Source organism: Anabrus simplex, chromosome 14 (genome assembly GCF_040414725.1).
Source record: "Anabrus simplex isolate iqAnaSimp1 chromosome 14, ASM4041472v1, whole genome shotgun sequence".
NCBI lineage: Eukaryota > Metazoa > Arthropoda > Insecta > Orthoptera > Tettigoniidae > Anabrus > Anabrus simplex.
Window position 1 is genome coordinate 23,011,891 of NC_090278.1, and position 12,520 is coordinate 23,024,410.

At 36.8% G+C, this 12,520-nt stretch overlaps 1 protein-coding gene across 1 annotated transcript in view; it reads left to right on the forward strand.

Annotated features, from left to right (window-relative positions):
• The window catches only part of LOC136885771 (gastrula zinc finger protein XlCGF57.1-like), a 712,640-nt gene that overhangs the window by 510,610 nt on the left and 189,510 nt on the right, over positions 1 to 12,520 (forward strand). The window lies entirely within an intron of this gene.

A 12,520-nucleotide genomic window follows, 5' to 3' on the forward strand; every position in this document is an offset into this window, starting at 1 on the left:
TATCTTCAGGGCTGCTGACAGTGGGGTTTGAACCCACAACCTTCAGATTGCAAGCTCACAGCAGTGCTACCATAACTGCACAGTCAACTCACCTGGCTATATGAGTAACATTAGCAAGAGTATGTACTTAAACATATATGTGTTTATTAATTTTTGTATCAATGTGTAGGGGCTGATGACCTTCGATGTTAGGCCCCTTAAAACAACAATCATCATCATCATTGTTTCAATGTGTTTTTGCTTTTAATAAGGACAATGTTTGTAAATGTTGTAGATTTACCTCCCACAAACTGTGCAGTTTTTCCTTATAACAGTTACTTAAACCTGAAGTCGCACTGTACAACTCCATGTATGAGCAAACAGCTAATTGGAAGAACAAAGATCATGAATGAAGGAATGAATTTTGGATATATATACAGCCTCCAGTAATCTGAATAGGTATTAACACTGTGAATTTATAATCACAAATTACTCACTGAGGATAACGGTCCTTCTTCCTCATTCTGCATGGCCCATTCGGGCTCACTTTTAATGGATACCACTTCTTCCATTCTGAATGTCTGAAATGACAAAACATTCTATTAACAATGAATAAATAAAAAAGTCAGTGCAATGTAGAAAAATAGTGTAATGAGCATTGTGAGGTCCAGCAGACCACTAAGTTTTTACACTTTGTTCTGCAGAACACATATGGGTGTTCACAGGACACTCAACAACTAGAAGGTACTGAGCAGAGGAAGGTCAGTGGACATTAAGGCTAGCATTGGGTAAAGAGACAACTCATGGAGGCCCAGAAAGCTTCATACTTGTAGAGAGTGATTTCTACACATTATTAATTTACATAGTTTAAATAACATTAAATGAAAGTATGCATTAACTCTCAATGTCAAAGAGCAAACAGACTCATAGCATAAGGGGTCCTAAGAATCAGGCAGCAAAAACTTCCCAGGGCAAAAAACCAACACAGCCTAGTTACTGAAAAAAAAAGGAAGAGGTGAAAGAAAACTTTTCCTTGACAATTGTTACCTATGTTGAATGCCACAAAATTCCTATAAAATGAAGCCACGGAAAAAATGATGTTCTACAAGTATATCATATTTTGCATCTACTATCTGATTTTTAAGAACTCAAGTTGCTACCTAACTTTTTACATGAAAATCCCATATAATTTTTATAATTTTCAGTCCAAAATATGATATATCTCTTTTTCACTAAATGTATCACTGTCATTAAGTAATGGGCTACAGTCCATTGGTAGGCAGCTTCTCCTACCTCATTATTTTTAGTGAGATATTACTAATGACTTCAGAATAACATCCAATTATATGATTTTGCATCATATAACCTAGTGTTATAAACATTAAATAAAATATATATGTGAATGTATTAATGGATTATCAGCCAATTTATTCACAGTGGAATATCCACTGCAAAAATATTCACTAACACTCATGTCCAGTATCAGAAAGATCCACTTTCATTAAATGGCCATTGTGAAAAATCCCCCCCGCTTATTAAATACACAGCAACAACAAATGTTCACAGACAAATCTTGCAATTTGTTCTATGTCTCATCAATACAGACAGGTCTTTTGGTGATGATGGAACAGGAAAATGCCAGGACTGGCGAGGAAGAAACCATAATCTTAATAAAGGCACAGCCCTAGCATTTGGCAGGAGTGAGAATGGGAAGCAACGGAAATACATCTTCAGAGCTACTGAGAGAAGGGCTCAAAATCACCTTCTCCCTAATATAAGCTCACAACTATGTGACCAAAACTGCATAGACAACTCACTTGGTCAGAGAAATTAAGTTTAAATATAAAAGAATGGTTCATGTTTGTGGGTTACTGTAGTCACGTCCTAGTTCGTGAACCATGGGCAACGGCTGAGTGGCCTAGTAAGTGGTCCTGAGAGTCGGGATACCAGTTGCTATGGAATGGGAGTGGGCATCCCGGACATATTCTGAGTCGTGGCCCTCCTTGTGCTCAGGCGGCTAGGACTATACAATTCACCGGTGGTCCATAACCCGTTAGAGGAGAGATCCTCACTTGGACTATGTGCAAGTAGGGCAGCATCCTGCTTCATGAATTTACCGAGCTCAGAACACTTTAAGCAAGCCTCGGACCTATGGGAGTAATGGAGTCCCACTCCCATTTGACAGGCGAGGGACTCCTTGGAAACAACTTGGCGAACGAAATGGAATTCGATGGGGAGCTATCAATATTAATGGGGCCTTATGGAAGAAAGAAGGTAGAACTGGCTGAGTCAGCAAAGAGGATGCATCTGGATGTGCTAGGAGTAAGTGATATTCGGGTAAGGGGAGATAATGAGGAAGAGATAGGAGATTATAAAGTGTACTTGACGGGTGTTAGAAAGGGAAGGGCAGAGTCTGGGGTAGGGCTTTCTATCAGGAATACCATTGCACGCAACATAGTTTCTGTTAGGCACGTAAATGAGCGAATGATGTGGGTAGATTTGTCAGTGGGAGGAATTAGGACAAGAATTGTGTCTGTGTATTCACCATGAGAGGGTGCAGATGAGGATGAAGTTGACAAGTTTTATGAAGCATTGAGTGACATCGTGGTCAGGGTCAACAGCAAGGATAGAATAGTGCTAATGGGCGATTTCCATGCGAGAGTTGGGAATAGAACTGAAGGATACGAAAGGGTGATTGAAATGTGGGGAAGATATGGAAGCTAATGGGAATGGGAAGCGTTTGCTGGACTTCTGTGCTAGTATAGGTTTAGCTGTTACGAATACATTCTTCAAGCATAAGGCTATTCACCGCTGCACATGGGAGGCTAGGGGTACCAGATCCATAATAGACTATATCTTAACAGACTTTGAATTCAGGAAATCTGTTAGGAATGTACAAGTTTTTCGCGGATTTTTCGATGATACAGACCACTAACTGATCTGTAGTGAACTAAGTATCTCTAGGCCTAGGGTAAAGAAAGTGAAATCTGTCTGCAAACGAATAAGGGTAGAAAATCTCCAGGACGAGGAAATTAGACAGAAGTACATGGATATGATTAGTGAGAAGTTTCGAACAGTAGACAGTAAGCAGGATCTGGATATAGAAAGTGAATGGGTGGCATACAGGGATGCTGTAGTAGAAACAGCAAGGGAATGCCTAGGAACAACTGTGTGTAAAGATGGGAAAAGGCAAACATCTTGGTGGAATGATGAAGTGAGAGCAGCCTGTAAACGTAAAAAGAAGGCTTATCAGAAATGGCTCCAAACAAGGGCTGAGGCAGACAGGGATTTGTACGTAGATGAAAGAAACAGAGCGAAACAAATAGTTGTTGAATCCAAAAAGAAGTCATGGGAAGATTTTGGTAATAACCAGGAAAGGCTAGGTCAAGCAGCAGGAAAACCTTTCTGGACAGTAATAAAGAATCTTCGGAAGGGAGGGAAAAAGGAAATGAACAGTGTTTTGAGTAATTCAGGTGAACTCATAATAGATCCCAGGGAATCACTGGAGAGGTGGAGGGAATATTTTGAACATCTTCTCAATATAAAAGGAAATCATCATGGTGGTGTTGCAAACAGCCAAGCTCATGGGGAGGAGGAAAATGATGTTGGTGAAATTATGCTTGAGGAAGTGGAAAGGATAGTAAATAAACTCCATTGTCATAAGGCAGCAGGAATAGATGAAATTAGACCTGAAATGGTGAAGTATAGTGGGAAGACAGGGATGAAATGGCTTCATAGAGTAGTAAAATTAGCGTGGAGTGTTGGTAAGGTACCTTCAGATTGGACAAAAGCAGTAATTGCACCTATCTATAAGCAAGGGAAGAGGAAGGATTGCAACAACTATCGAGGTATCTCATTGATTAGTATACCAGGCAAAGTATTCACTGGCATCTTGGAAGGGAGGGTGCGATCAGTCGTTGAGAGGAAGTTGGATGAAAACCAGTGTGGTTTCAGACCACAGAGAGGCTGTCAGGATCAGATTTTCATTATGCGCCAGGTAATTGAAAAATGCTACGAGAGGAATAGGCAGTTGTGTTTATGTTTCGTAGATCTAGACAAAGCATAGGACAGAGTACCGAGGGAAAAGATGTTCGCCATACTGGGGGACTATGGAATTAAAGGTAGATAAAATAATAATCGTATGGCCTCAGCTACCGTGTGCAGACATTTCGATTTGACGCCATCTGGCTGTCTGCTCGTCAATTTCGACGTTCTGTTTTACTCTAGGTCCGCTAGATGGCAGACAGAGTAAACCGGATCTCTCTTGGGCGTCTATGGCTGAGATTTAATTAATTTTGTCGGGTAAATACCAAATGTATCACCAAAGATCTTTTACATGCCGACATCGTACGACATGGAGTGTCGAATGGACTTTTTTCCGCCCTTCAAAAATCCGACTACCTCTGCCGGGTTTGAACCCACTATCTTGGGATTCGGAGGCCGACACTCTACCACGGATCCACAGAGGCAGATTATTAAAAGCAATCAAAGGCATTTATGTTGACAATTGGGCTTCAGTGAGAATTGATGGTACAATGAGTTCTTGGTTCAGGGTACTTACAGGGGTTAGACAAGGCTGCAATCTTTCACCTTTGCTGTTCGTAGTTTACATGGATCATTTGCAGAAAGGTATAAAATGGCAGGGAGGGATTCAGTTAGGTGGAAACGTAGTAAGCAGTTTGGCCTATGCTGACGACTTGGTCTTAATGGCAGACTGTGCCGAAAGCCTGCAGTCTAATATCTTGGAACTTGAAAATAGGTGCAATGAGTATGGTATGAAAATTAGCCTCTCAAAGACTAAATTGATGTCAGTAGGTAAGAAATTCAACAGAATTGAATGTCAGATTGGTGATACAAAGCTAGAACAGGTCGATAACTTCAAGTATTGAGGTTGTGTGTTCTCCCAGGAAGGTAATATAGTAAGTGAGATTGAATCAAGGTGTAATAAAGCTAATGCAGTGAGCTCGCAGTTGCAATCAGCAGTACTCTGTAAGAAGGAAGTCAGCTCCCAGACGAAACTATCTTTACATCGGTCTGTTTTCAGACCAACTTTGCTTTACGGGAGCGAAAGCTGGGTGGACTCAGGATATCTTATTCATAAGTTAGAAGTAACAGACATGAAAGTAGCAAGAATGATTGCTGGTACAAACAGGTGGGAACAATGGCAGGATGGTACTTGGAATGAGGAGATAAAGGCTAATTTAGGAATGAACTCGATGGATGAAGCTGTACGCATAAACCGGCTTCAGTGGTGGGGTCATGTGAGGCGAATGGAGGAGGATACGTTACCTGGGAGAATAATGGACTCTGTTATGGAGGGTAAGAGCAGTAGAGGTAGACCAAGACGACGATGGTTAGACTCGGTTTCTAACGATTTAAAGATAAGATGTATAGAACTAAATGAGGCCACAACACTAGTTGCAAATTGAGGATTGTGGCGACGTTTAGTAAATTCTCAGAGGCTTGCAGACTGAACGCTGAAAGGCATAACAGTCTATAATGATAATGTATGTATGTATGTATGTATAAAAGAATAATTATAAAATACATGTAAGCTAAACTGACAACATTGTGCCACATAAGTCAAATTTAATTTTACAATTCTCCTTATCACCAGCTTCCTACGTCATGAACATGCCTACTTTGTTAACCTCAACTCATTACATAAAATAAGTTTAATTGTGCTAAGCCCGTATTGTCATAAGTATCACTTTAGTAATCCTTATTACGTATTCCACCTTTACAATACAATTTGAGTCTACATTCAAACTGAATAATGATGATAATAATAATAATAATAATAATAATAATAATAATAATAATAATTGTTATTATTATTATAATATAATCACACAGTTCCACTCACATTTGAATTTTTTAACCCTAGAACGAGCAACTGTCGAATATTGGACAGTACCACTACAGCAGTGATCGAAGTGTCAAATATTTGACATGTTCGTATTTCTTCTTGTAATTTCCTCATTTCTTCAACAGATGTCACAACAGTCTACATCTTATCATTCTCGATATCTACAGCAGCTGTGACTTGATATTCATTCATATTTACAACCTCCTGGGGTGCAATTTCACAGAAATAACAATGTGCACAGTTTTCCAACGATCTGCTTGAGCACCATTTCTGTAGTTTTAGTACAGTGTGTGTCTAAGTATGGCATCTTCACTTCATTATAGAAAATTAGTATTGAAGTAGTGCGAAATTTGTTGGTAGATGAAAATGATGGATCTGAATTTGAGGTTACTGAAAATGAAACGGCAGGTTAAGAGTTATATTTGGAACATTTATCAGCTATTTCTTTGCATCAAATATTGGAAAGCAAAGTCAAACATTCCCTAAAGCAACCTATCATAACAACATGGTCCAAAGTTACGTCTCCAAATTATTGCATGCCAATACATTTTCTCTAATATTTCCAAGAGTATACCTCTGAGAGTGATAATAACTTTGCTAGTGCATTACAGATATATTGTCTGACTCGTTGGCTGAACGGTCAGCGTACTGGCCTTCGGTTCAGAGGGTCCCGGGTTCGATTCCCGGCCAGGTTGGGGATTTTTAACCTTAATTGGTTAATTCCAATGGCATGGGGGCTGGGTGTATGTATTGTCTTCATCATCATTTCATCCTCATCACGACATGCAGGTTGCCTACGGGTGTAAAACAGAAAGACCTGCACCTGGCGAGCCGAACCCTTCCTGGGATATCCCAGCACTAAAAGCCATATGGCATTTCATTTTTTACAGATATATTATTGACAATCTGTATATCTCAGTTTGTTAGTGACATTTTCCAGTTTTGTGTACACATGATTGAATTTTGAATTTAGGAATTACACTTTTTGAACAGTTAAATTATTTATGCAATTTCTTGTTACCACAACACTCCCCAGTGTTTTAGTTTAACGTAAATATGTAAAACTTTCTAGATTTATTTCATATCTTGTGGATATTTTGTATTTTATTTGGACAAGTGAAAGCTGCCGAATATGGCTGCCACCACAAGATTTAACATTGCCAGTTTTAGGGTTAAGGACAAGATGTAATGTGTTTTTATGCATAAAACAAATGCAATTTTTACTGTGTATATGTACCATTATCCATGTGAAAATTTTGATAAGATCTATTACTCATGTTTCGACTGATGATGTCCCATCATGGACGAAACCTGTATCAATTTTTTTTGTAGTTTATTAATAAAGACTGAAATTGTATTATAAAGGTGGAATATGTATAAGGATTGCTAAAGTTATATTTACTCTATCAGCATTCAATCCCTTCAATTTGTCTTTAATTTGTAACATGTCCAGGGCTCTCTTTGTTTAAGTTAAATGTTATGTAAGTGATATTTTGAAATAAGTCTGCCCAATATCCGCTTTTTTTTTTTTGTTAGGGGCTTTACGTCGCACCGACACAGATAGGTCTTATGGCGACGATGGGATAGGAAAGGCCTAGGAGTAGGAAGGAAGCGGCCGTGGCCTTAATTAAGGTACAGCCCCAGCATTTGCCTGGTGTGAAAATGGGAAACCACGGAAAACCATCTTCAGGGCTGCCGATAGTGGGATTCGAACCTACTATCTCCCGGATGCAAGCTCATAGCCGCGCGCCTCTACGCGCACGGCCAACTCGCCCGGTAAGTGATATTTTTATCCTTCGCAAACATATATGGAAATTATGAAAAAAATTGAAAAGATACTGTTTAATAATACAATGCAAAAACTTGATTACCATATTATGCTTTATAAATAGGGTACAGCCTAAGTTCATGTTTTATGGAAGATTATCTCTCCCCACCTTCATAATTTTTTATAACTTGCGATTTAATTTGCATTTTGTTTCTGAGACGGATCACATCTTGAGTAAAGAGTACATTTTACAGAGTCAAACATTGTAATTTTTTCTATAAGATAATCACACATTAATTTTGCTAGACACGTAAGAAAGAGTAGAATTCTCCAGCAGGTTTTATACATTTTAATAACAAGTGCAGCATTGCCAAATTAACATGTAGTTCATGTCCCACTCATTAGATGACTCTCAAAATACAAATTAGAATTGAATACTACTTCATATTTAGATGTATCATTTTTAAAGTTTACTTATACAGGAAATTTCTTACGAAAGTATGAATTTATGTTAGGTACATCAAATTTACATAATTCTGGGATTGTCTGTACCTTTTACCTTATGTTTAAGTAAGAGAAGGGAGAAAACTAGATTATATAGATAGGATTATATATAGCCTATACAGGAGAAGAAGCATGGGGAGAAATACACGAGAGGCTTCAGTTGGAAAATAATTACATCGGGAGAACTGACCACAAGTATAAAATTAGAAGGAATTTTAGCACAAGCGATTGGGGTAAATCTTCATTAACTGAGAAGGGCGTGAAGGAGTGGAACAGTTTACCAGGGGTAGTGTTTGATCCTTTTCCAAAATCTTTATAGATATTCAAGAAGAGAATATAAATGAAATGTTAGAGGGCATTCGACCAGTGCAGGTTATTGTAAATAAAAAATGTGTGTGAATAAATTAATTCCATCCCCTGGTCTATGGAGTTTGCTCAGCCGAAGTAAGGGACTGCCTGTACGGGTCAAGTACAGTGCGGACTTTGAGGGCCCTGGGACCACTACGGTAGCTGTGAAGGCCCTTCAGGAACTCGGAAAAGTGGTGGCAAAAGGGGCTCTAGTTAAGACGCAGTAGGTCGTTATGCTACTTAGGTTCCAAAATGGGTAAAATAATAAATAAGTAAATAAATGCAATGTAAATTTTAATCTTATATCAGTTGTATAGTATTATTTGAAGTAATTCCACGTACTGTATATGAGTTGACTATGTTTGTAAGTACAGGAGATATTATAAGTAAATTTTTGTAAACAATACAAATTTATTAAGGATGAGCTGTGTGTTTAATAGAAAAAATTGTTAGCATAAATTGTATAATATTGTATTCTAGGAAAATTTTCTTCCTCTCTTTTAATTTAAAAATTAGTGCTTGACAAAAATGTATTTTAGTGTATCATTTGCCACCAAGGTAGACACCTCATTTGCAAATAAAGAGATTTTGATTTGATATTTTTGATGTTATATGGCCATTTTTAATTTTTATTTTGCTGTTCTCTTTTTCATTCTGTTCTTGTACCATATTTTCTATGAATTTCCAAATACTGTACTTACTTGAGATCCAGAAACCATAACTCCACTCCTGAACTTTAGATAAAATTATTATAATTTCACTAAATATAATTTTTATGGTCAAGTTTTGTCATGGACTTTTTTCTATATCTCATATTTTACAAGTTCATCTGTATATTTATGATAAACTTACTTCATGCATATGTTACAGCAAGACTGCATTTTACTATGTTCGACCCAGCAGCACACAGGACACTTCAGTAAAAGTTTCACCCAGGAAATGTGCAGTTTATCCTTGAAATCTCTTTGGATAAAGCAATCCAAGTTTTTTTTTAAATGCAAAACTTCTGGGATTTTAACACTAAATATTTCCCTAAAAGAAATTATTTTAATTGGTCTCCCTTTTCAATAATTATAATAATTATAACATCAGTATGGCCTCTACCTAGTGGTAGAAACCCTTTTAATGCCTGAGGGCAGTGTAGTCTCTTGGAGGGGACAGAACTTTATGAAGTATATTTACGTTAATTTGCTACTTGATTTCACTACCTTTGACTTTGAGTGCCACCTAGGAGCTTGGAATGTGTGAGTACTGGTAGAGTATTGTATCTATCTGACAGTTGCACCCGTGAACTTATGACATTTGTTTCCATGTTGTCACTATTGTCAATTCAAATAAAATCTACCAGTCAGCACCCAGCTCGCCCCTATAATACTGTAATCTTGGACCTTATGTACCTATCTGCATCTTGAACTGTGTGAAGATAAGTGAGGTTCTCCTCTCAGAAGAGTATGGACTGCCTGGGGGAGCATATAAGGCAGGTGGCTATATCTTCATCTAACTGGTAAAATTATTTGCATATAACGACGGGAAGTTACCAGCGTTTTCATCTAGCATGTAACAGGGTGTGCCATGTATACATTAGTTTTAATCTGGATTTCCTAATTTTCTGTTAGCTTGTGATACACAGGCTTCTAGGCTATCTAATCCCTGTAGTGGGTACCATGTGATTTCATAAGGACATATGACTGTAGACCTTTGTTTCTTTTGTTCGCTTTGCTTTTGGCAACTCTGACTTCTAAATTCCTTGTCTTGCAATTCAGTCTTTAACTTTTCCCTCTTGTCTTACAAGTGGAGGTCATGACATCTGGATCATGGATTATCTTCAAACTGTGCAAACTTTTAGCAGTCCATTAGGACAACAATGTACAAGTAGTAAGGCATACTACTTAGGCGTTCTCAACAAAATCACAAGAGAAGTTTTCACACTGAATATGTACTGGTTGATTGCAATTATGAGCAATAAGATGGCAGCGGTCGAGTGGTTAGCGTTCAAGTTCCATAATCGGTGGATCGCTGGATACAGTCCCATGCATTGTTTTCTTTTTTTTCAACACTGGTCATATTCTTTCATTCATATTATAATTCAAAGGTAATATATTGGAAAAAATGCGTGTATTTGAATGAAATTTTTTGAATTTCCGAAGTTATTTGGCAGTTCCGGGTACCTTACCCGATTTCACTGTCAGGTATGAGGGATCATGATCTATTAGTTTCATGTCCATACTGATATTTGACATGCACAAATACAAAGATAGGAAGCTTCCACCTAATCAATACTTTATTTGGTCTTAGTAATGTACAGGACAAGTTTCGACCACTTTTGAGGTCATCCTCAGCTGGTCATATTATCTAATGTGAACATAAACATATAATTATAAAACATCACTAAATTCAATACAGAATGTCATATAATATGAATAAAAGTGTTATAGTATCAATTTATAGTTTGTAGTTTCTTCCTCATGGCTTTAAAACAATCGAGTTAAATGACCCTGAATTTGAGACTTAAATTCCACTTTTTTATACATGGATAACATATATTTGGTTAAAATACAATGTTTTTGGACTTAGAATGTTCATGCAGTTCACACTAAAACTTTAGAACTGAATTGATAAAACATTTGTGATTACACAGGTAAGTTCATATAACGTTCTCATATTTTCATTCTTATGTTACTTGATTACACTTATATAACCAACCGTATTGTCTACTATTAACATGACTGCGAGTATAAAACATTGCTGGATACAGTATTAAAAATATTCGTCAAAGTTCAATGTCTGCATTTGTGATATAAAACTTCACTAATCTACATGTGAATAAATCTAGTCTATCAAGTACAATATTCTTCAGCTTAGAATTGTTCCATGGCATTCATGCAATCCACATTAAAGCTTATATCTGTGCTGGGAAATGTTATGTAGATACTCAGTTGAATTTATGTAAAATTGTAGTGTGGGTTGTTAAATCTTGCAATGTGCATTACTGAGTTTGTGCTATCTATTTTCATTAAAATATTGCAGTTGGTAATTTGGGGTTCATTATGATGAGTTTTGCGGTTTCTTGCCCAATCAGAAGAAAGTGAGTGTTTTTCAATAAAACTTTAAGATTTTTTTTTTTGATGTTGGTAGTTGCTCTATGTTTAATTTGGAATGTATTATCTAAGAAACATTGTATAGTTTTTGCTATGTATTCATTTTTGTCAATAATAACAGTGGTATTGCCATATCTGCTTTTGTTACTAGTAAGTTGTTCTGCTTGATTTTATCTTTGAGTTTTTTATTTGTGTGTTGTTAATGATGTTTTCGTTGATGCTGTTGCTGCTAATTCTGTTAATGTATTTTGGTAGTTTTTTATTTCGTGTCCGACTTCATCACGTTGTTCATGAGGAATTTTGTTTAGGGCATTTTCAGTTTCTGTAATAATAGTAATAATGTTCTGGAAGGTTGAGATATTTCCCCAGTTATGTTAGGGTCCCTTACTCAGTATAATGGATTCTGTTTCATCAAAATTTGTGTCTGTTAGATTTTTCATTGGTGGATGAAATATGTGTTTGTTGCTTTCAATACGTCTAAATAGGGAAGTTACTGTTAGGGACTTTGTCTTGTGTACTTCGGTTCTGTAACTGTCTGAGTGTGTTTAATTTCCTATTTTAGTGTATTCTGTTTTTTAATTGCTAAGTCTGTTAGTCTGTTAGTTTTACTTGGAAGTTGTCCCAGTAAATATGTGGTAAATCATGGGAAGCTCGTAAATGTGTTTCATAAAGTTTAGTGTTGAGGAGTTGTTTTTTTTCTCTGGACAAACCTTATTTCTTCTCTTAACCAAATTTTGTTTGTTCTTTTGTGTATATTACATGTCTGGGTGGTGTTTCTTTGTTTGTTATTGTATTTTTTAAGGAATTTAGCTCTTAAGTCGTTCGATAGACATTCTTTTAAGAAAGTGATGCGTTTAATTATGTTTGTTATTTTAATTTTGATTCATATTATATGACATTCTACACTGAATTTAGTGATGTTTTATAATGATATGTTTATGTTAACATTAGATC